Source organism: Hirundo rustica, chromosome 6, assembly GCF_015227805.2.
Source record: "Hirundo rustica isolate bHirRus1 chromosome 6, bHirRus1.pri.v3, whole genome shotgun sequence".
NCBI lineage: Eukaryota > Metazoa > Chordata > Aves > Passeriformes > Hirundinidae > Hirundo > Hirundo rustica.
Window position 1 is genome coordinate 29,952,639 of NC_053455.1, and position 23,309 is coordinate 29,975,947.

General features: G+C 37.6%; 1 protein-coding gene across 10 annotated transcripts in view; it reads right to left on the reverse strand.

Moving 5' to 3' along the window:
• The window catches only part of SIPA1L1 (signal induced proliferation associated 1 like 1), a 203,853-nt gene that overhangs the window by 98,889 nt on the left and 81,655 nt on the right, over nucleotides 1-23,309 (reverse strand). For 4 of the 10 annotated variants that reach the window (XM_040066066.2, XM_058420855.1, XM_040066068.1 and 1 more), the window contains one exon: nucleotides 20,591-20,637. The exons of the other annotated variants lie outside the window; for them this stretch is intronic. The gene's annotated coding sequence lies outside the window, so the exon portion shown is untranslated. The remainder of the gene's footprint in view (nucleotides 1-20,590; nucleotides 20,638-23,309) is intronic. 10 annotated transcript variants of the gene reach the window in all.

Here is a 23,309-nt window from a genome sequence, read left to right on the forward strand (position 1 = left end):
TATGCCTCAACATCTACACTCAGGCAAGACCCACCAAGTAAACTGCAGAAGTATGATACTAATGTTTCTTGGCAGTGAAGACCTTCCATTGATCTCTTCAGCCTCCATTAAGACGTCACGGAGAAAGCTGAAACAACTGCAGTCGGAACGGTAAAGCACAAATTAGACACTATTTTTGTGTAAATCAGGAGGTAAACTGAAGCAGTAAAATAACCATGTTTCAAGGCTAGCTTTTTTATTTCTTGACTTTCTTTTCTAAATACTTTCCACTGAAAGGATAGAAATAAAAATAAGGAAACCAGAGCATCAGAAAACCATTAGTTAAATGATCTGCAAGTTTAACACATATCTCTCTATAAAAAGAACCTGTACACAGTAATTTCTATTAGGGCAAATTACATTTTACCAGAGAGAAAGAAATAACTAGGACCAAATTGGCAAATGTCACTGCTACCACAGAAATTTCTTTTCAGGCTTGTATGAAGAAAAATATCACCAGCTTGTTCACAATGAAGGCCTCCCACATGACTATGTGGCACATGTGAAAATAATTTGTTGATTCTAAAGCTTGTATTGATGCACATAATCTGCTTTTGTCTCATAAAATATAGATGATATGCACAAAGAAATACCCTTCATTGTGTTTTATTATCATTCAAAGAGCGCTCCCAACTTCTGTTTTACACAGAAAAACAAATGGCTACTGAATATACCAGTTTATAGTCAATTTTTTACACAGTATCACATTTTCTTTTAATCAACTTGGACTCATTTTAGTATTTAACACCGTGGAAGATACGTTTGTATTTCAAACTTGATTGCAATATTGCAGTGTCTCAGAAAAGCTTTTGGCACACCTACTGCACGGGCCAATCAAGGCTGATGCACAGCTGGGTCTGCTCCTCACAAACCAGGGTGGCTGGCTGGGGGCGGCCATGGCAGCCTCGGCTACAGTGACCAGAAAGAGAGCTGGTCAAGAAGCTGAGGGAAATGACAAAGAAGAATAGTACAGCACACAAAATCTGGACTTTGGAAGACATGCTATGGGAAGCAAGAGATACCTTTGGCTAAATAGTAAAGTCCTGACTGAGTCCAGGGCAAAATAAAACTCTACACAGGAGGCAGAAGCAGGCAGACACAAGGAAGAATTTGGAATCATCATCCAGGCACAAAGGCAGTATCATGAAATTCATATACCACCACTACATGTAAGCATCAGTAATTTAGGACATATAAATAACTTGAGATTTAAAAAACACTTTAGTAAGTGGATTAAGAAATAAACCAAAATGCTGACAGATTCAAAAGAACTTAAGAGCTCCCTTGCATATTACTGATCCTTATTGCCTTATTGCTAGAAATTCTTCCAGAACTTTTTTCCCATTATTTCTTTTGTTCATGAAAACGATGATGGAAACGCAACAAGCAAATTCCTACAATGGAGATTCTGAATCTCAAACCATCGAATTAACTTCTCTTATTTCCCTCTACCACCCAGATTTCAAGGGTATTCCACACAGCTCCACACCGTGCCCCAACTGTTCCCCTAACAGACCCTGATGATAATACTACAAAGACACTACATAATCCACTTCAGAAACAGCACATCAACACGTATTACACTTCATGGAATATAGCTCAAACAAACAGATTTTCCCCTTCCCAATGTGATTGTCCAGTTATTAAAGACATGGGCATACTTTGTTTCAGACAAAGATCAAATACCCTAAAACTTAAGTTTGTAAGTTTGTATTACTGCCCATTTACTTAAAATACAAAAATTAAAATCCCAGAATGAAAAGAAAAAGCAAAATCCACATTGCTGTTTAACCTCTAAGTGACTGTAACTGGCCTACAAAGACAAAACCTACATTTGGACTTTGACAATCAAGCTAACTTGCTAGAGGAAAAGCCTCAAGTAAAAGACTAGCATAGTAATGAGAGAGAAGGTGACATTGTGGCTGTTTAGATGCAAACTGTTGGCAAGTTGGTGGAAAACCTACATACATTTCTCTGGGGTTGCGGGGGGGGGGGGAGAAGAAACAAAAACAGAAAAGATAGACAAAATGGTTGCAATTACACTGGCAAATATGGCATAACTAAGTTTTCAGAGTGAGCTGGCGGCAATGAAAAACTTTATGTACAGCAGATTAATTTTAATTTTTGAAGCAGAAAATTACATGACTCAGCCTGTACTCATCATCTCTTTGAAGACATCGTTCTGCTGCTGAAATGTCAGCTCCTCAGCTCCAGCACACAGCAGAAACTGAAGCACAATGTTTGCTTTCTTTTATAACTTAGCTTTTTGGCTTGGATTCTGAATAGCTCTGTCCTTTCCACAAGTTTGAAGCAAAGCCAATGGCACACTCTGCCCACCAGAAAGTCACACAAGGAAGAACAGATGTATCGCCCACCACCACATCCTGCTCCGCTCAGCTACACGGTGGATGGATCCGGCTGCTGTTAAGTGCTGTGACCAGCTGTGCTCCCCTCACCTTCCCAAGCCAGTGTCACAGAGAGTTCAGCACATTAGCTAACATTAGTGCTTCTCATCAGCAACAATGTGCTCACTGTCCTTAAAGGCAATTATTTTCAGTTTCTACCCTAACACGCGAAAAAAAGCAGACAGTATGCACCAGAAACCAGAATAATTTAGAGTCCATCTCATCACGGGTTTTTGGCAGGTATTTCAGACCAGCAATTTGCAGTACTGGCTGGAAGGCCGTCAGGTAAGCATTCAAGTTGCAATTGAGGTAAGTATTCAAGCTGTAGTTTACTACAGTGCTACATTTGTGTAAGCCCTAGTAACATCTTGAACAATTTAAGACTTTACTTTTTTTTAAAGCTTGACAATAGACATATTTTATATGTCCTCCTTTAGTCTCAGTCTGGATTTGCACATTAACAAACATTACATCACAAGGTAGCTTAAAAGTAATAAAATTAAGATGCCATTTCCAAATATTACACCATGTTTATCAGGCTAATATTTTAGTTTCAGAACAAAAGCCATTAACAGAATTCTCATATTGCTCCTTAGGTCTTACGCCATATAAAACAATTTCAAACATAAGTAGCAAAAGAGAAAAAAAAAAAAAATTAAATTTCAAAATAAACCCGGCCCCCAGCATGCATTAAACAATTACCTTGTGTCGTTATGGAAACTAAATTATCAATGAAGAAGCAAGAACAAAGGGGCTGGGGGGGAATCCCACTGCAAATCCTCCTGTATATTCTGTAGGTACTTTTTTTTTTCCCCTCCATTGCAGATTCAAATTAATGTGGTGCAGTACTGCTCCAAACATCACATCCTTCCCTCTTCCCTCCCTACTCGGCCCTAAAATGTAGGTAAACATTTTAAAATGTTGTTGGAGGTACTGAAGCAAGAGGCTGAAACAAAATTGGATTCTTCTATAAGGAGGATGGTTGCCCAAATCAACTGTTCCATGAGACCATTTAATTCCCAAATCTGTCTTTAAAGAGAACAGATTTGCCTGCTGTCCCAAGCAATCTCATTGTGCAGTTTCTCTGGAACCCACAGCTGGAAACATGTAAAAATCCTAGAATAGCTAAAAGAGGACAAACCTATTCTCTTGAAGGATTCTACAGAAAAAAAGAGGGAAAAGCCAAGACCTCTCAACCTTCCGTGTCCCTGCTCTCAAAAGTTATGGTAAATATATTCCAATTTAACTGATATTGACAAAAACAAAAAAATCTGATTAACAAAATACAAATCAAGAATCTGTTTTGTAAAAATTGAGCTGAAGTGTCAAGGAGATTTATTTGACTATATCTGTATTTATTAATTCACCCATGGGAACAAGAATTCATGGTCTTAAGTGACAACCACAGACTTTTAGCCAATAAAAATATTTTGCAGGGGGGTGTGGTAGGACCTTCTCTGGAAGTAGATGTCTTCTGGTTTAATTTAAGTATCTCCAAAGCAAGTATCAGAAAAATTTTCACTAGAGAATTATTAGTAAATACATCTGCATTACTATATGAAGAAAGTTGCTCAATTTTCCAGTATAAGAGAAATAAGGTTAATAGTATGGACAACAGTAGGAAATATAATACAGAGATTGGATCTGCTGATATACTTTTGAACTTCTGAGAGACCTTTTGTCTAAATGCAAACTGTTTTTTGAGGGTTACCAAGATCGCTTTTCTGGAAAAATCTGCCTAAGTGAAAAAAGTTCCCATCTCTAACAGCATCTTCTAAATTATAAAATCCTACATGAGGTTTTAAGCACTTAGAGCCTAGGTTCAAAGAACAGTACATACTCTTTTCTTTCAAATTTACACATTAGAAATGAAAAGGAAAATATTTGATTAGTAAATCACTTGTGCTGTCTACGTTTAAACTGCTTAGTCTAGTGCCTGGCACATACTTTACAAACTTGTAATAGAATTCATCAGTGAAGGAGGGAAAAAAAAGCATTTCCAGCGTGTACCATCTTTGAACCCATCCAGGATTTTAGAAAGGTTACAACATATCTGCCGCTTAGGCAATTCACACTGCCTCATCACTTTAGGCAGGGCTTCACCAACTTCTTCCAAAACACATTAGCATCATGTTGCACACTCTAGATAAAGTACAACATATTTAAATAAGGGAAAAGGTAAGACAGCATCCATAATTGTGACCCTTAAAGTCACTTTAGCAAGCATAGCTCAGACAGAAAAATGTTAGTAACAAATACAACCTTGAAACATGACAGTAAGAGACAACTATTAATAGAAGGCTCATCTAGTCTTGCTTTACATAATACAGAAAATCACAGTAAAAATCAAACTTCACTAACATCAACAATGTACTTGAGAGTTCCATCTCAGCTGACGATAAGCATGGAGAAGTCTCAGAATTTTAAAAGCATTTTGTCTATACAAGAGTTTATTCCTCAGGCCTTTGAAAGCAGCACTTTATGACAATGTGACATGACCAAGGAGAATTTGCTCCTGCTCATGAAGAAACCACTACAGTAGTTTTCCTTTTCTTCCTGTTTTCCTGGAGACCACAGTGCAAACAAACCTAGGGACACTCTGGCAAAACAACACCCAGCCCTAATCCTAAGCAAAATGCACACATTCTGGGAGCCATTTTGCAAAACCCTGAGATCACAAATATGCTCACGATTTACATTCACTATGAAGCTAATTATCTTCCAAGGAGATACTTAGGAAAAGTGACTCAGGTATGACTAAGAGCAGAGGTGTTGAGAGCCAGGTTTACTAATACATTTCTAAATATTTTTCAATTTGTCTACCTTTTGGCCAAGATGTTGTGTTATTGGACCCAGAACTGAAGAATAGAAAGCATCAGACATTCTCCACCTCTGGGGCTTACAAGATTACAAACACTGTCTTAGCTGTTAAGGCAGACAATCTTTAACCATTAACAAATACCTATTTATAACATTTACTTCACATTTTGCCAAAACCTATTAATTAGGCAGAGTTCTGGATACCCTTCTAGATCTGCCAGACAGTACCTTCTATACCTTTTAAAAGCCAGCATTTTGAGCTTTTTTGGTATCACAGCTAGATTACAACTAAGTTAAGGATGGAGGGAAGCTACTGTTTAACTTGATGCCAGTTTGGTGGTCCAGGCAATTATACACACATGAAACTACATAAGGTAAATTAAGCAAAGCCCACAAATCATTAAGGATGTCACTCATTCTATTAAACTGCTACTTGATAACTTTAACATCCTTTGTAATTACTACCAGTGACCCAACAAGCCCAAAGGCACAACCTTACAAAGCAGTTCTTTTCAAAGAACTAAGGTGGTTTTCAAAGCTTTCAGGGTACCAAGGAATGATGCCAAGCAAAATCAAAATGGTTTCTGCTCATCACAGAAACATGGAAGATACTGTTCTGTCTGTCCACTTACAGACAACATGTTCCAGATTACACACAAATATCTGACTATCTCCCCTATCAATTGGAAAGAGACTGAATTTTTCATTTAATCACATTTCAAACATGAGCTCCTTACTCTCACCATTTAACTGTTTTGTTTTGGGAAACATTCACAGTCTACATCAGAAGTGATGGAACAGATCCATCATTATCACTTACTTCTTAATACAACCATTGGCAAAAAAAGGTTAAACCTTTTAAACTCTGAACTAGCCCATATAGCTTCCCCAAAACCACTGGAGTTGGATAATTCAACTCCAGTGCTATCCTCAGTGAATCTTTATCCTATTAAGTGATCAAGAAACCAAGACAATTCTAAAAAAGATCATTAAATGATTAACAGAGTATACCACTCATATAAAACAGATTTCTTTTTCCAGAAAAAGTATTATTTAGTAGAGGAATCCTAAAGATTCCTGTATCAGATTAAGAGACATTTCAGCAACAATTCCTAGGTGACCTCTGAATTTTCTTAATTTGCTAGAATATCTTCATACAAATATGAAGAGAACTGTCCATAGCCTGATGCAGCAGAAGCTGGGAAAAGTCATTAAGTTCAGCCACACTTCTTAGTTAAATACTAGCATTGAATTTGCTGAATAAAAATCAGTAAAAATTGATTTGTTCTACTGTTAAAAATGAAAAATATGGAACAACGCATCAATTTTTATTAACTCTAGAGGTTTCCCTAGTGATCAGAAAAAAATCCAGTATGTTATTTTAATTCTCACGTATTAAACAGCCTGGCTATTTTATTTTGCTGGCAGTATAGATAAGGAGAGTCTTCTCCACGACAAGCCAAATCTTTGAAATGGAGACTGCAGTGTCTGCTAAATGACAAAACAGATTTCCTGGGGCAGACACATCTTATTTAGGCATGTCATTTAATTTCTATTTATGAAATACTGGAAGGTTTATTACCTATGATGATCATTAAAAGATATGCTTCCAAGAACCTTAATGTCTCAAAAGCTTTAAGGACATTAAACAACAGATTTTTCTAAAGCTGTATTAATAAAGCAATAGTTGCATAACTGACTTGTCTACACCGGGGCAGAAATGCAGGATTCGAGTATGCTTAGAGCATATCAAAGATGAGATGAATTCTTAGGAGACAGAAAGAAGGTGAAAATTCCTGTGATTCATTAGAAGCAAAGGACATTTCTTCAAACCACAAAAGAACAATCAATGAGCCTCCATAAACTCAAAGTCAGTTTCATTAATCCAGCAGTTCCAATGCAAGACCTTCACACTGACTCAAAAGGAAACAGAGTTAGCTGGATGTTTCGGCCAGCACTGTGCAATGACACTGAAGTTGACAGCTCCTCTTATACAAAAATAAAGTCCTGAGGAGAGGAGGTGACAGGGCAAACACCTCCCATCTGCCTGGAGGGAGAGAGGAGCTGCAGGGGTTCCCATGACATTTCTGAGACTTATGAAGTGGAATACCAGATCAAAATCAGAAACTTCAACAAACCACCAACTCAAAGGACACTGAAGAACTAAAGGGACAAAAAAAGGCTGATTTGAGGTATATAAAATATGCATAAATTGGTCTCTTTCTAGGACATCAAGAGTAGTAACAACCCTGTTTATTCAACTCACGTTGTGACTCTGCTCTACCCCCTTTTGCTCATTGCAAAGACCTGTCAACCCAGATCACACTGATTTCCTGCATCACATTGATTCACAGATTCAGGAATATTTTCATCTGATACAGTGCAAGGATTCTGAAACTAACATCTTCTCTATCAATAAGCAATTACACAGACAACTACAGTATTGTTAATGTAAAAAAAAAAATCCATATTTTCAGAACAACAATGATATTTAACATAGCAAGGCAGGAATAGAAATTGCTTTTAAATCCATCAGCATAAATATTTCTTTTAACTGATGCCAAATAACCAACAGTTTACATCAAGAATTATTATAAAAAAGAATTTGAACACAAAACAAAAATTATATGACCAACACTTGATATATAACACAGCATACCATTCACTAGGTTTACTGATTTTTTAAAACATGCATAGACACAAGCATAGCACAACACAATCCTTTTAAGAAAAGTCATCACAGATCAGCTCAGACAGCTGATGTCCCAAGTGGGCAGCTGAATCCGTTCAAACAGTGAACAAATATCAGGGTACGTAACTCTACACCGTGCAAAAGCCCTGAGCAGAAGCAGGATGTAAAGTACAAAAAAAAACCAGAGAAACAAGCTGAGTGATTTAAAGAGAAATGCAGAAAGCCATGGTAAAGGCCACATAGGGTGGACACCATAACACGGAGAACAGTGCAGAAGTGTATCCAAAGGTGCAGACTTAACCAAGGATACTTCCTCTGTTTTAACTGACATAGTTATCACACAGCAGAATATGATAAATGAGCTGGATGGCTATTTATTGAGCAGATACAGTATTACTTCTGTGCCAACGTGACATACTGTACCCTGGCTGTAGCCGCCTTCCAAGACCTTTCCATGCAACATGAGCTACACTAAAACTCCATATGCATCAGAAAAGTGGCCATAGAAAACTGAGACACATTCAGGGTAACGGTAAAGTTCCACAAGTGACTTGTACAGCAGAAGAGAAACAGAGGTAAATGCCTTACTGTTAGTTTCAGTATCTGCATCTCAAAACCATAAAATCAAGAGAGTTAACTGAAGTAACCAAAACTTCAAATACACTCTTCTGTTTAACATTCCCCCAGTTGAAAGCCCAAGGTGAGAAATGCTGGCACACCCATCCAGCTTCATGAACTGCCAAACACATCAGTACTTTAAGTAAACGTTTTATGGACAGGTCATCATGAAGGGTCTTCTGAAGAACACATCATCAGCATTAAAAGCTGGGATACCAACATCATCTATCATGAAGACCACCAAGAACTTCAACTAAAATGAGGTTCTGTAGGAGACTGTAACTTCCAGACTGAGCAGACATGCTTATAAATTCTTGTTCATTAAAGGAACATGTTACAGTAATAGCAATTGAAAAAATATTCTCTACACATTATTCTTGTCACATCCCATTTTCTCGCACAGCAGATACTGACACTTATTGCAACTCCTGGGAAAAGACTAGGCACGTGACAAATCTAATAATTGAAGATGTCAATTTGAGAACCTTCAGAAAAAAAGCTATTTATGTTATAACTATCAGAGACATAATATCTACCATTGTATTTCTGCACAGATATATCTATATAGATATATTCTTTTAACTGTTAGATCAATTATCTACTTGCAGGAAGATACTGTACATAACTCACTGGACAACTAAAAGAACATTTCCACTAGGAGGTAGGACTTGAACATCACTAAAGAGCAACCACTGCACAACAATTTCAGTACAGTACAGTATTGGCAAAGACTTCAAAAAAAGTAATTGATATTACAAAAAGGGGAAAAGGTGGCTGATTTCACCACATACAAAATCTACTGCACAAGGCTAACTTAAGAACCTCTCTAATAAATACATACATAGAAGTACTGCAAAATAACTCCAAGTATTTAAGTAAAATGAGACTCCCCCAAAACTGGTAAGCATCTTTAAAATTTAGCCTTCTACAGAAGTGTTGTTTTAAGGAGAAGGGTCTGAGATAAATCCATGCAATTAACTAGGAAACTTAGCAATTTCATTCATATGCACCTTCATTTTGGCAGTATGTCAGGATTATACTTGAGCATAAAAAGATCAATTAAAAGTTCTCGCACTGATCATAATTTTTTATTATGCCATTTAAATTCTAACAAGAAACTGTCACTTTTCATTCTTCCACTATGCTGTGAATTTTACTGTGCATAGTAACTGCATGAAAATTCCAAGTTCTAACACCAGTACTGCTGCACTGAATTTCCCTGCAAAAGAATTGCCTATGCAGTACTATCATTAAAGTCATCACTTAATTTATTACTAAAGCACATGTCTTCAGGAATTAAAGTATTTACTGGACTGCTTCTCACAACCACCAATGAGAATGACAGTAACAGAAAATCAGGACACCAATTTTTTAAAGACATCTCTGTATTAAACTAAGAGCTCATTAGATATTAAAAAAGTCAAATGTTATTTCAAAAGAGAACTTCAATGTCAATAAGAAGCTTGAATTGTTTTAAATTAAAGCAAAAAATTATTTTGCAGAAAAAAGTTTTGAATACTCCAAGCTCCACAGGGAAACTGTATACACAAAACTCCGAAAACAATGACAACTTTTGTAGGATTTTTACTGAATACAGAGGAACCATATTAATAAAAGGATTATCCAATGTGTCAGAGAAATGCATTATTAGATTTTTTTAAAATTATCTTTTTGATTGTTACGTTTAGAGTCCAGTGTTACTGTCCAATTTAGAAATGGACTCGGACCAAACAATTTTTAAAGCAACACAGTCCATAAAACAACAGATGCTTCTTTTAGTCCAAGATGCCTAAAATACACCAAAATCCACCTTCCCTGTTACCAAAAATACTTCCAAGCCTTTTGAGTGTGAAGCATAAGGGAGGCAGCAGCTGGATGCTGGGAGACAGCTGCACATCTGCTGGAATTGATTTCCTTTACACCGTGACATAACACGTGCCATCCATTAGTTGGATTATTCACTTTAGCAAACAAATTGCATTAGTTCTGTAGAATCTGCTGTTTCAAATGCTGGAAACTCTCACTCCTGAGGCATGTGCTAACTTCAGCAGAGGGAACTAAAAAAACCCAAACATGAACCATGCTCTCCAGCAGCTTCTTTAAGCTGCACTAAAAAGTTCTGCAAAGACACTTTCACTAGCGCAACCTGTGGGACTAAGAGTACATAATCATAATAGCACCATACGCCCAGAGCTAAAAGCAGAAAATGAGAATGCCATTTCCCCACAGGGAAACAACTGTCTCTTTTTTTTTTTTTTTTAAATTTTCATGAAACACAGATAGAGATCTTAACACTTCTTTATAGGTAAACAACGGAATAAATGCAAATCGAGGAATTATGTTTTCTCCACTGTCTATTTATATGAGAGACACCATATGTAAGGAAGGCCTGATGGCAAAAAAGATACTGGTGAATGCTAAGTAGCCAAGGGACAGCTTTTAGGGCTTTTTATTAAACATTTTATTGAAATATTAATTTTGAAAATTAAGGGAAGAAACAAACAGTTCCCCTAATTTTGTTGCAAAGATGAGAACTAATGAGAGCAACATGTGACATGTCTCTTGAATATCACAGTGCAGTTAAAATAGCTCTTTGCAGGTTAAACAGCTGTAAAAAGTCATAAGCATCTGATTAACTTAATGGGAAATAGACTCCTGGAACCAGCGTGCAAATACTGCGAGGTTTTGAGACCCATCAATGTGCCTCAGCCTTGACCTGCCTATAGCCACCTTCTGGATTTGGCATTACTAACTTAACTCCCCAAACTGCCAAAGGTTTACACTAGTAGAATACTCTTGTTTCCCTCTTAGAACCATTCAATTAAGAAACTGGTAAAAAGCTTTCAGCTGCAGCCATTTTTCCCCCCTTTAGATGAGTGACAACATTACTAAGAAAACTTTCTTTGCCAGACCTCTAAAACAACACATTAAAGATTAGTTTTAACGTTTCATAACATGTTTACAAAGATTCTTGATAAAAGCTTAAAATGAATTTTCATTTAGCCATTAAAAAAAGCAAATAGTATTTATTATACATTAAGCACTGCAATGCCCTGAGGTTTCTGCTTAGAGCTCTCACACGTAAATGCAACCAATAAAATTAATATGACTTGTTAGCTAAGAAAGAAGCATTGGATAGGGAAATGTTTCATCCTCCCTGTGATGCAACACTGTATCATGTTTCTGCTGTTTCTACTTGCAGATAATTGGCTCTTGGGAGGATGATGTTTAATTAGCACCACAGACATCCACTTGTTTTACAAACTGAATAATGCAAACAGCACAGGTAACCTTATACATGGAGTGCCATAAAGGTGGTTTGTTCACTGCACAGTAAAAAAAGTCTCAAGGACAAAAGTAGATGTAGATGCTGTATCCCCACACTCAGGACCAGATTCAAGACCATGAAGAGACTGTATCCTATTATTCAACAATGTTATTTCCCCAGGATTTTTAATCGCATTGACTCACATCTCTGCATTTCCCCACATACCTAAAACTACCTCAAAGGAGGCTGTAGCAAAGTGGGGGCTGGTCTCCTTTCCACAGTAACAAGCAACAGGATAAGAGGAAGTGACTTCAAGTTGTACCAGTTGCTTAGACTGGATATTTAAAAAAAAAAAAAAAAAAAAAAAAAAAAAAAAAAAAAAAAAAAAAAAAAAATTGTCCCCGAAAGGATTACCAAGCATTGGAAGAGGCTGCCCAGGGAAGTGGTGGAGTCACCATCCATGGAGGTATTTAAAAGATGTGCAGATGAGGCATTTGGGGATGTGGATTACTGACAAACTTGGCAGTATTAGGTTAAGAGTTGGACCCCATTAACTTAGCAGTCTTTTCTGACAAACAATTGTATGAATCTATATCCACAGGCAGCATTTCAGAGAAGACGACAGCGCTGGAGGTGAGAAGTGCATCAGCCACAGCGTGGCTCTGAAATGCTCCTGGATGTGAAATAGAAGTCCCCATGTAAAGTATAAAACGTAATTAGGTGGAAAACATGCTGCCTTCCCTCTTCTCTCAGATGAAAACAGAGGATGCAAGCTTGTGCAAAGGGACACAGGTTTTTTACAGAAGACAGAAGGGAAAAGCATTAGGCCTATACTGTGACAGCTACCGTGTAGGTTAACCATACCACTCACAGAGACACCTCCTTTCTACCCTGTTTTGTGGGTGAGTGCATAACCACATTCCCAAGTTCAGAGATGAAGCACTGCACGCAGCTCTGACACCAGAGGGCAGGTGAGCCTGTGCCCACAAACACACAAAGACAGGAGACAGCAGCTCAGAAGGTACAGGCCCATTTTGAGGCTGCTGATGTGTTACCACACAAGCAGCAATGATTATTTAGAGTACCAAATTTCATTCAGCCATGTGACACTTACACGCAGGGAAGAGTAGAAATTTCTCTCACATCAGAGAAAAGAAGATTTGCTTGACACACACCCTTTGAGGAGACCACAGCACTTTGGTGTAGCTAGACCTCTCTCTACTATTTTGATTACTAAACCTACCATAGACACTAATCCTTCTGACTTTACAACAAAATACCACAATTAAGACCTTCCCTTAGGCAAGATGTATGCAATTTTAGACTCTCTATGCAGCAAGCTCCAGGATAAAATCATTAAAGAACTCCATGTAGGAAGGGCTGTCTGCACAAGGTTTAACAAGTTAAATGTTCACAGCACCAAACCATGCCTTTAATGAAACCTGGTGTTAGTTTTGTATGAGAGATAACTGATGTGACAGGACTCGTCTCATCAATGTAAAAAATTGTGTTTATCATTCCTTCAAATAAAACTGATTCTCAGAAATGCATAATTTTCTTTAAGAAAAGTTTTAAATACAAGTGGACATTAACTAACTGCAATCATGCCTAAATCAAAATTATTTAGATGTGTTTCGTTACGCATGCAAGGAAAAAATATAAAAATGTAACACATTCATATTGATTTAGCTGGCCACAAGCATTCTGCTCAGTTTTCAGTACTGAATAGCAGCTAATGAATCTCTCCTGACAGATGATTTTATTTTCATTTTGAAATTCCTCTTTAGCTTTGAGGTTTCACTGGAGGGGAAAAAAAAATTAAAAAAAAAAAATCTTCACTCTGCTGTCTACAGTAAAGTTGGGAAACTATGTCTCCATAATGTGAAGTGCTCACTGAAGTTCTCTCTGCACTCAGATGCCAACAAAAAAACCCTATATTCCTCTCATTCGGTGACCCTTATTTAATTTACCCCTCACACTTTCACCTTTTCCACACATATCAAGCCAAAGTCATGGCTGGGTTGGAAGGGACCTTAAAGATGGCCTAGTCCAACACCACCTTCTGTAAGACCAGTTTGCTCAAAGCCCCATCCAACCCAGCCTTGAATATTTCCCAGAATGGAGCACCCACAATGTCTCTGGGCAGCTTGTTCCAGGGCCTCACCACCCTCCCAGGACAGAATCCCCTCTGAATACACCATCCAAACCTGGCATCTAAGTCTGAAGCCATTGCATCCACGAGAAACAACCTAATTGCTCCTATAACCAGGTAATGTAACCTTCAGTAATGTTTGTTACTACAACCCAAAGCTTTTGCGTTTTCAGTCCCTTTTTGAAGCTGCTCAAGCTTTATTCTATTATATTAATCTCAAGAATACGTTACTCAAGCAAAGACAGAACTCAAATCACCGGAGCAGTTCAGAGGGCTGCTACTTTAAGAAATCAGCATGTTTAACTGAAAACCACAACTGGTGATAGCTTGGCAAGACATCTGGTTTTCTGCATCAGTAAAAATCTCTTAATGATTTCGTTTAGGGAAAACTTCTGCAATTCATTGTGTTCTGTGATTTCTCAATAACAACAGTATTTTCAAATTTATTACAAATATTTTCATTAACACAAAATTTTCAGCTCACTTGCTTGTTTACATCAATGTTCAAAGATCTTCATTGGTGACAGGATGAAATTAAGGTTTGACATGTTATTAAGTAAATGTAGGTGACTCCTTCCTAGAATATTCAGTAAAACAAAATCTAGGGTTTTAAAAGCAAAAATCAGCAGGGAACCATAATAAAGAGATATGACAACTAAAAGCATTTTAAAAAAGATATTTTCAACACATAAAAAGGGAGTCTTCTACCAAAAAGTTCAAGACCGTGCATTGCATTTTGGGGTGGGGTTTTCTTGGGTTTTTTTCTAGTGAAATTCTAAAAAAATCATACATTGTTGAGTTTTTTTTTAACTAAATCAGGTGTTCCATATTTCTTTAAAAGTCCCATGATTGACTGCTTGTAAAGAAAATCCTCATGTACCTATGGAAAAAATAGTAACTATCACAGCTGGGGATCCAACAACACTATGGGTTGCTGAGTCCCCTAAACAAGTAGTTCTGAGGAAGACTGATTTCCAGTGGACATATAGTTCATTGTTGATTGATTCACATTAGTTATTCTGAAGTTGGAGCCAATGTTTTTTACCCATATTCATTATATTTATTCCTCCCCCAACATTACAGTCCCCCATAAGGCTTCCACCTCAGATTCTCATCCACATGGTAGTATTTTTGGTTTCTGCTTATCCTTCTCCTGAATTTTTGGACTCCCATAGTAAAATTCCACATGAACTCTTCTTACATCCCCTACCCACCCCGTTCCAACATGCCAGCCACAGCAAAGGTGCACAAATAATACTGTAACCACAACAACAGAGACTGCCACATTTAGTGACAGCAGGGCATAAAAGTGAAATCACAAGAGGGTTAAAATAAACAGAAGAAATAGAAAATCAGCCAGAACCACAACAAATTTACAGCAATGTGTGACTAGAATAAATCTTAAGTTCAAACAGGACATATAGCAGCATGCAGGTAATTTGCAATAAGCACAAATGATAATCAGTCTCTCCTTTGGTTTGTAGGTCTGCTGCAATCCCATTCATCTAATTTTAACAATGCTGCACTAAAACATTCTGTAGCAAACACTGTGATGCCACCACCAATACAGAAGTCCATCTCTTGATTACTAAATCATGAGGTCTTTCACAAAACACAGGCATGTCTTCACAATTAGCAAAATTAGCCCGTTCATCCAGCAGCTTCAAGGGATGCCCTGCAACTACCAAGAACTCCTAAGCCTAAGTCTGAATCTAAGTACATTTTACAGGCAAAACAATCATACACAACACACATGCTGTTGTCCAACTGAAGATCCCTAAACTCTTCACATAGTTAACTTCAGCATTTCATACAATTTTTTATTGCCCTCAGCATTCTAGGCACAGAACATTCCCGAGTTGCTCAACGTGCAGAATCTGTTAACTGAATGCTCTCAAACCAAATAGCTAGCTCAAGATTTAGATATGCAGATTCTTAAAACAAACAAATGCTCAGTAACATTTCAGAGTTTCTGATCCTGAGTAAAGAATTCCTTCAGACTTTGGAATAAACAGCATCTACTGCAAGGCACTTGGTCTTCCCTCCAAGCAGTTAAAAATGAAAGGAATGTTGTTTATCATCCTAAAATAGCTCTCAGTTAAACACTAAAGTATCACCATTGGTGAAAAAAGACAATTTCAGTCATATGGCATTTCAATTTTATCTTTAAAATATTGCACATTACACAAGTTCTTCCCGACACTGTATTTTCAGGTTTGACATGCATTTAAAATTCCTCTTCCCATGATTTCTCAATTTCTCAGTTTCATAAAAATATCTCACATCTCCTTGGAAACCTGAACACAGCACAACAAAGACGGCTGGTTCTAATGCTTAGAAGCAGGTTAGAAAAACAACTGCATTCCCTTACTAGGTTAGGATAGGGTTCAACACTTCGTTTCTCCTCACTAACATGTCTCCCTCCCCACCATTAAATTTCCTACTTGTCTTCTCAGCCACTCACCCAAATCCTATCCACTTCTTCACTACTAACTTGCACTCACCTTGAGGTTTCACGTATCATGAGTTTTCTAAGCATCTAAGTAGAATATTGTAAGCAATTTATGGAGGCTTACAATACCCAAGCAATACTCCACTAAGAAGCAAACCTCCCCTTGCAAAACTCCTAAAAATGAAGTGAATTAAAGCCCCTTTTGCAGAAGTATTTTTAATCTTGATCTACATCACCTGGTTTCTACACCAAGCGCTCTTGACCAGCACAAGAAACCAAAAAACCCAACAGGTTTTTATTGCGCTCCATGCTCAGTTGTAGCTGCCACAACCCCCGACCTGGGAATTGCTGTTTAGATAATAAGGCTGCTGCTACTACCAAAACCCAACATTTGACCACCCCAGTTTGAGAATCTTGTAAGTACTAGTCTAGCTGCTGTAAGATAAAAGGAAGGTGCTGCTTCTCATTTCGGATGTAGGATGACCCAGGGAAGCACAGACATCCTCTGAGCCCCCCAAAAGGGGCTCTGCCCCAGCCATGTAATTCCCTGCAGCAATGTTTCAGGTTTAGCCAACATTCCCCTTGCAAAGCCATCTTCACCATAACAACTCAATTTAAAGCTAAAATTCTGAAGGTTTTCCTAAAGATTATACCTTTTCAAAGGCATAAAAGTCCTCTCTGCCAGGAACTAACAGTGTTTTCTCAGTTGAAACATGGTGAGAAATTGGAATCATCCAGTTGCTGCTGTTTTAAAAGTGTTACAGAGAGACATCCCAAGAAAAACAAGCAGCACAGAAATATCAATATGAAGGGGAAAATCAGGAAGACTAAGATTTCCCCTGCCCTGCCAAGATAGAAAACGGCACACAAAAGTCAGAGAAGAATTTCCTCCCCAGAATATCGTAAGAACAAGAGATTATGTTAGGCCAAATGAAAGCTGACAAGTTTGCCATCAACAAAAAGGGCGTCCTCTTCATACTTCTACCCAGGAACACACTGCTAAGGGATATGGGATTGCAAACCAAAAGTTTAGCAGCATTAAAGGGAAGAACAGACAATAAAATTACATTGTAACAAAAAATATTTTAATAACAAAGAGCTAGACTAGATACCAAAGTCTTTGAGTCTTTTGACACAAGTCAAACTACCAGGATGGCAGAGATGCACCCCAGAGTATATTACTGTCATAACTGCCTCTCGTAAGCTTTTTTTTGTGCATCATCATCCCAAGCATCTGTTACTACTCCTAATTAAAGAACAGATGGTTTGACCTAATATGGCAATTCCTATGATCCTATATTTATCAGCAGGTGGGGAAATTAAGTTTTGAGGTCTGAAGCAGCAAAGCAAGATCAACAAAAACAGATAGGTAAATAGGTCTCAAAGCCATCTGGTATGACATTTACTGAAAAAAATATTTTTGAAGATTTCATACAATGCATTTTCCAGGGTCTCTGCACTGAGAAAAACTGGCTTCCACAAACTCCACCAGATGCAAATATAACTTAATTCCAGAAACACGGAGATTATCAAGATAATAAACGAGTCCTTTTTCATGTTAAACTAATGAAGCACAGCTATTCCAGCTGTACAGTGAAATTTGTGGAAGTGAAAAAAGTCAGCATGTTCACATAAAAGTTAGAGTTCATTTTCAGTATAACTTTCTGATAAGATCGTTGCACACACCAGTAAAAGAAACAAAGGAAACAATGTAGACAAGGAAATAAAAAGCCTTTAAAGGGTATGGGGGGTTTTTTGCCTATTTTTTCCTGCCTATTTGTTTTAAGTGTGGGATAAAAACACGCAGGTAAACTGTGTCAAGTTGCATTCCCAAATCTGGTAACAGATGGAGAAGACAGCTTGAAATAATTAATCTGCACAAGAAGAGGATGTGAGTGAGACTGATACTGACCAATAAGGCAGGAGTAACATATGAAAGAAAGTACACTTCCTTAAGTGAGTAATGTCCCTCGTTCTACAGAAATCTTTCAAGCTTAAGTAGTAAAAAAGGGAACTTCCAGTAGTATATGCCAGGATTTTTTTTTTTTTTTTTAAACACTCTGCTGGAAAAAAAATTACATGGATGAAAAGCTCTATGTTCATGAGTCATGGGAACTTCTGCTGAGCCTACATTCTGAAAGTGTGCATGATCAAGCTCATTACATTGCCAGGAAATATTATTAAACCAACATAAATGAAAATTTCCTTTTCCATGTAGAAACAGTGACAGCAAATGAGCTAATACACATTCTTAAATTGAGTCACCTGTTGGAGCCCAAAGGAACAAGGAAGCTGGTTACTGGGGGATTCTCTGTGAAGACAAGAAGGACGTTCCTCAGCCTAACTCGAAAACAGGATTAATCTGGTAACAGCAACCAGTCAAAATGAGAGGCCTCCTCTCAGTCCATACCAGCAAAGCACCTCCTCTACAGCACATCCAGAGCTTTGAGCATTTTACACGAATCTTAACTTTCTCTAAATAAACAAGGCAGAGGTGCTGATTTCTTGTACATGGAGAATTTAATGAAAAAAAACCTCCAGAAAATTCCCAAAGAGGAAAACTTAAGTCTCAAATACACTCTTAAGTTGCAGATTTCCAGGATGGAGAAAGGAAGGCTACTGTCATACCCATCACTTCTTTCCTCTGGAAACATGAACATCATTAACCTGCATCACAGAAAAATTGCTCAACACTTTTTGCATGTTAGCTCATAAAAATTTCAGAGGGGAAGGTGCGCTCAATCCATTCACAGCGTTTAACCCCATTTATCTGCCTTTTTTTTTTTAAAAGGAGTCATTTTCACCACAATCTTGGAAATTATTTACAGATCAATGATTTCTAGACAGCCTATTAATGAGCCTGAAAATACAATACTGAAAGTTACTTTCCTCTCCCACTGCCATTTTCCTTTTCAGTCCAATATAACAGTCCTTTACTCTGTCAACCATTATTCTCCTAATATTTTAAAACCTACTTCTAACACAACCAGTATGCTGCAAAATGCTTAACTTTTGTATAACTGTCACCCTAAAGTGCACTCTCAACTCATGAATAACTAGATGTGACCGCTTTAAGTCAGCCTCCCCATCATCTGGTTACCTGACATACTCAGGAGAGCTACAGATTCTGTGTTGAAGGTGGTAACTCATCAGGGTGCCAGTTAAAAAGCACCATTCCCAGAATCATTTACCACTGAAGAATAACTATCCTGCTGCCTAAGTGAAAACACCCGAACTATAACAAAAATCTGTTCCACTGTATGAAGCTAAGCATCTCCTCTGTGCACATGTTATGGGGTGCACGTGCAGGGGCAGGAACAGAACAAAGATAATAATATTTTGCTTGAATCCATTCATTAACCTCATTAATTGAAAAATATTCCAAGATACTCTTAAACATGGAAAAAGTGACGTAAAATAAACAAATCGAAATATTATCTCAAAATACCTTGGGGGAAAGTGAGTTCAATACACAGAGATGACAGCAATTGAATATGTGAAATCACACTGTACTGACTTAGTTAAACCACTGCCATCCCCACACATGAATGAATACTCTTACACAACGTTAATACACTTTTCAATTTATCTTGTTATTTACCAGGAACATTTTTACTTCAGGACTGATCTCATTTTCTAAATTGTAGGGAAAAAGACACTAGGCATTCTGTAGTATTTTCTACAATGGTTTTACAATTTGACATTTCACAGCATGGACACACAGCTCTGCACCCATGCAAGCTGAAGAAAATACTTGTTTCAAACCAACTGGTTGCCTACAGATTTCTGTATTAATCTAAATAAGCATGCATTAAAGAATTATTGGATAATATTAGAAAAATGGGCCTAATAATGCCACATTTCTGAAATTACAAAAAGAATTCCAAGGGAGCTTTAAAACTAAGTAAACAAACTTAATCCATCCAAACCAGAAAATTTTACTGAAATTCAGAAAAAGGGAAGTATTTTGAAAAAGTAAATACTGTGATTGCAGATCAAGAGTTCAGTGCAGGTATAAGAAAATAAAAAGCCCTGCAGCCATCACAGGCTCCCCTTTGAACCCGAGCACCTTTCTGATAGCAGACTACATTCTTCCCCCATAAAGTTTTCAAACTGACCCTGTCTACCACAGTTCTTAAGTTACCTGGGACACAAGGAAGCCCTCTAGATGTAATCAAGGAAAATAAACACCTGCAAAAGGGAGAAAACAAGAAGTATGCAGCATGTTCTTTCAGGCAATGTTTAAGAGTCTTAAAAATAAAATTAAAACAAAAATCCATGCGGCAATAACAAATTAATAAAAAGCAATATCACCCTCATTAATAAATCTTCCATTTATTATACAGATCACTGTATGTTAATGGGATTATGTCCTATCCCTTCTGGTTTTGTGGGTTTTTTGTTGTTTTGTTTTTTGTTTTTTTTTAAAGGGCTTTCAGAAGTTTTCCTCTTGCACAGACCAAATGCATTCTTGGTTAAAACACACTCTTAGGCAGACATAAGTTGTGTCAACCTGCATTTGAAAACTCTCATTGTGTCTCAAATTTGCACTAGTCTCCAAGGGTAAATATCATGTATGTTTTATATCACAGTTAAATATAAATATTGCTCAGGTGAATTAAGTCAACGCCTCCGATTTAGCATACATCTTATTGCATTTGCAATTTTAAAGGACAAAGCCTTTTATGGCTACATTTTTACTCATAAAAAATTTAAAATAAGTTCTCCAATTAAAATATCTTCCCTATGGATATGGTAATTTTTTATGTGTATACATGAAAAGAGCTATGGTGATGTGTTGACAGGCACCTGAAAGACACTGACAGCCAGTAGTCCTTCTGCCAGAGACTAAATTATTTTACAGTGATAACATATGAAAATATCCATGGAACAGGAATATTGGGTTATATCTACTTAGAATCACTGCAAACCTGACTGTCATAATACAATAATGAAGTTGCTTTCATTTTCTGTAAAATTTTTAAATGCTGCTGCTAAGCATCAAGGAGGCACATGAGGTGCAGATTTTCTTACAGACCCCTGCTTTGAGTATTTGATATAAACCTACCATATTCAACATCGGCAAGTGTTAAACACAGCTGTAAGTACTGAAAGTTTAATGACAGGCAAAGCAGATCCACTCCAAAACTGTAAAGCGTCACAACTTTAGAGGAGGTTGGGAAAAAAATCTTATCAAAACAAACTCTATAGTAGCAATTTTTACTGGCTGTTGTTTCAGATGGATATTTATATATGATTTGTTATAAAAATACCTTCAAATTCCTACATCTTATTTTTTAAAAAAACAATCTGTAACTGGATGAAACTGATGGTAAGAACTATAACTGGGAAAACAAAATAGCCTGGGTACAAATAAGTACCAATGCTTACATAAAGGAGGTGGAAGAAAAAAGGAAGCCCTCAGGTTTTGATAAATGCAATTTAAAAAACATCTTTTGTAAAATCATCTCCTAGCTCAAAATCCTTCACATAAATTATTCCCTATAAACAGTTCCCTTTTCAAGGATTGTTAGTACAGACAATCTTTTTTTTTTCCTGTTTTGAGTAATCTGCAAATGATTCTAATTTTTAGAGAGGCCGCCTTCAGTTTCTTTTTTTTATACAGTTACATTATAGTAGATGGAAATCCTTCCTAGTAGCAGACTAGGCAATGTTTTTAGTACAAGACAAACATTTCTTCACTCTTTTTCTACATGAAACTTAGTAGAAAGAACATCCACCATTCATTAAAAGACAAACTCATTCACACAATTCTATCCAAAGACTAGCACGTGCACAAAACCACAATTGGGTAGAAGTCATTATTGAAAGGTAAGAACAAAAACAGTACATAAGCACAGATGTTTCAATCCAAGCAAGAATCAATCAATTGCCACTGCAGTTCCCAAGACCTTCACATTCAGACCTGTCTTCCCTGTCATAGCACAGTGGATGTAGGGCTGTTACTGACTCATGACCCCCCCCCAGTTTAATAGGCCAACAGCTTTCTGCACCCCATCTTTCTCCCCCACCCCAATCCCTGTAATGCCAGCTGCAGCAGTCCTGCTTGTGTCTAATCCAACTCCCTCCTTCCAAAATTCAGCCCTTCTTGCCTCAGCATGGCTTTTCCGGCTTTCAGAAAGAAGCAAGCTCTAACTTGAAAAGGTGAAAAAGGGGAAGAAAAAAAAAAACAACCCTTTCTCCAGCACTGCATATCCTCAGCAGGCCCATCTCCTCCCAAAGGAACTGCTGCTTTTTCAGACAGACGCTATCATTTTCAAGAGACCACAGAGGGGTCCTAGCAGGAAGACTCCTCCTGAGCATATAGCAAGTGGGGAAACAGGAGATACATGCACAGCAACACATACATGCACAAGGAAATAACTATGCTACTAGACACGGCTCTCACTTTTAATAGCCTCAAGTCCAGGGAATTCAATACTTCATCTGAATAATGCCCTAAAATGCGTTGCACCACAGGATTTCTGAACATTATTTTCCAGCATGTGAATAAACAGCTGACTTCTCCCAGACTTCCACATGTTTCTGCACTGCATAACAGCATTGTGTATGTGTCTCTACTCTCAAGCCGTCTAAAGGCCTCCCCATTGATTTATCCAATCTGTGTGAAGGACAAAACAGACATCAACATCTCTGAGGCCGCAGAACTTGTGCTGGGGCCCACTCTGCAGTTTAACATTACAGCTTCAGCCCAGCTGGCAGCTGGCCATTGCCAGGAACAGGGAGACTGAACCCTCCCATCTCCATTCCCATCTTCTCTATTTCTGGCCTACAGTCATCTCCTCGCATTACAGGCACACTCAGCTTCCAAACCGGTAGAATACACTTTACTATATCCTAGA